Raw genomic sequence first — 2,633 nt, 5'->3', positions numbered from 1 at the left:
TCGACTTGACTCACGATTAGCTCTGCACCATCGCTCTGCTGTTTTCTCTCTCCTCATGCTTCTCCTTCATGCGTCCTGTCCTCAAATATAATCCAACCTGCCTCCTTGTTTCCTCCTTGACTTGTATTCGCAAAATTTCCAGTTAAATTAAGAGTAATCCAGAAAAGTTTTCCTGCTTCAAAAGCTCTTCCAGTTGCCTGTCTTCTTGTCCTCCTTCAAATGTGCATTTTATATATTTGTATTTATTTGACTTCATATTGCCATGACAACATAACACAGAGCATCATGGTAGATTAAAGCAGGTGGTTCTGTCCGCTACAGAAATGCTGATAAACTCAATTTATTTGAGTTGTCTTAACTTAGAAAAACTAAGTAAGATGGAAGTTTTTCTTCTCAGTGTGGAAGGATGAAAGATGTGTTTTGAAAATGCCACGTCACTACCGTCCTCCTCCCTAGCACGGATCAGTCCGCATGTTCATGGTGCCAGCATTTTTTATGGAATATGTTGAGCAAACCTAGAAAAGCGTCAGCTCAAGGGATTATTGTTGTCATTGCTGTGGATCTTTACCTGATACACTAACTTGGTGAGTAAATGTTTACTCTTATTCAAACTGATTTTGTGGCTTCTCTTAGTTTAGCACCAGGTTTATAATCGTGCTAGCTAGTTAGTGTTAGCCTAGCGTTGCTGCTGCGGCTGGGCTCATGTTACTTAAAAATTAACACCACAGCCTTAAAAACCTTATATAAAAATATGTCTGTGAAATTTTCTGTTGATTGTTTGAAATAAAAAAGTGAGATAAGAGCCCAGACAAAATTCTTCGGGGGTGTGAAAACAATAAGCCAAGAGTTAGCTGTGCTTGCGGACTCTTATCAAGCCTTGACCTCCCGGTCAGCTATCGCGCTGGTGGATAACAGAGCTCTCCGAAAACGTGGAAGCACTTTTGCAAATATGTGATATTTTGATAAATCAAGTAGATATTTGAGCATTACACAGCTACATTCTCCACTGAAAATATCTTAAAAGGTTATTTTGTGACCCAGAAAGGGTAATCTAGGGGAAAGGAGGATCGCATATGTCGGCCATGGTTGTCGGAGCCTGTGCGTACTTGTAAGCTCGCCAATGGCGGAGGAGCGCGGCTTATTGCTTTTTCTGGGTCACAAAATCAACTTTTAAGATATTTTCAGGCGAGAATGTAGCTGTCGAAAGTTCAAATATCTGCTCGATTTATCAAGACATCACATATTTGCAAAAATGCCCCGACGTTTTCTGAGATGTCCATTTTTTTCATGCTTTGTGGCACCTTGAACATCTGTGGCATCTATTAATGTCAAATCTAGCCTTTATTTAACAACATAAGCAAACTCTATGTTACAATGATTGCACAGCCATTAAGGATCAAATCGGTTTCTGAAAAATGTTCTGTTTTTTCTCCCTCTGCTTGCTTCTTACTGTCTTTGAGGCTCGGGACCAGCACTCCTGCTGTTGGACAGAAAGACATCAACTCAGTGGTAAGTATTTTGGTTTTCCAATATATTAGCAACTGTCAGTGACATTTATATTAATCAGGCTGAACTTTAGATCAGCCTGTTTTACTTATTGTTTTATTTGTTTTTTGGTTTGGGGAAGTTGTTTCTTTACTGATCTTTTCCTGTCTTCTGTTATTAGACTTGAGATATGACTGCACTAGGCTGTTGCTGGTGACTCCAGTTAATTCTACAAGACATGCTGTGTAAGTAAACAAACAACAACAGTTTGGTCTGCATTTCTTGAAAGATCACATCCCCCAAACTTAGTTTAGAGGGTCTACACTGAATATAGTGAAGTCTGCAAGTTTTCTAACAGCAAAATTTGTTTTGTGCCCAAATCATTTTGCACATCATTAGAATGAAAGTTATTGGCCATGTTTGCATAGCCCTTTTTAAAATGATGCTTTCATGACATTATTGTGTGTCGGGTGGGGGTCAGGGCTATCCAGACTGACAATTGGGACATTGAATGTCACCTCTCCGGTGGGGAAGGAGCCTGAGATTGTCCAAATTGGAGTCTGTTTTATACCAAATGCAGAAAAAAATGTTTTAAGAAAGCAATTAAGTTCATGTTCCAAAAAATATGATTGTTTGCTTGCAGGACACCAGGAGAGATGAGTCCTCCGTCACAGATGGTGTGGTCAGTGAAGATGGTCGCCTGCAGGTTCAAGCTCACTGCATCTCCAACCCACATCCACTGCCACTGTACTTAAGGGAAGTTAAAGACTTTCTTCTGCACCTACATTTGGATCACCTCGATCCATGATAGTCATTCAGGCAGTAATGCCTGGACTGGAAACAAGCCATCCTTAAAACATTACAACATTCCAGCTCATGTGTTGGAATGCAAAACAAATGTGTTGTTTAAATTAGAGACTGCACTTGTGACAGAACAACAAATATTTTATTTTGATTATATAAGTAATGTAAGTACAAAACAAAGTTGTGGTAGGCCTAAACTTATTTTCAGAATAATTACATCTGCGACTTTGTTTCATTGTAAGATTATAACAGTGATGGCAATATAATTGTTTGTTGTTCAGCAGAACAGTGTCCAGTATGTTGGCTGTTATACTTTGGTGTTTGAAAATAAAAGTTGGTCTGAT

At 39.1% G+C, this 2,633-nt stretch overlaps 1 long non-coding RNA gene across 1 annotated transcript; it reads left to right on the top strand.

Moving 5' to 3' along the window:
* The first annotated feature begins 238 nt into the window (after window positions 1–238).
* LOC309711110 lies at window positions 239–2,633 on the top strand. Its single transcript, XR_014277888.1, has 3 exons — window positions 239–1,509; window positions 1,667–1,730; window positions 2,129–2,633. It is a non-coding gene; the product is annotated as an uncharacterized lncRNA (long non-coding RNA).

The sequence above is a fragment of the Aulonocara stuartgranti genome (genome assembly GCF_965226115.1).
Source record: "Aulonocara stuartgranti genome assembly, chromosome: 7".
In the NCBI taxonomy this organism is placed as follows: domain Eukaryota; kingdom Metazoa; phylum Chordata; class Actinopteri; order Cichliformes; family Cichlidae; genus Aulonocara; species Aulonocara stuartgranti.
The sequence above is the reverse complement of the archived record's forward strand: the minus strand, read 5'-3'. Positions and strand labels throughout refer to the sequence as shown.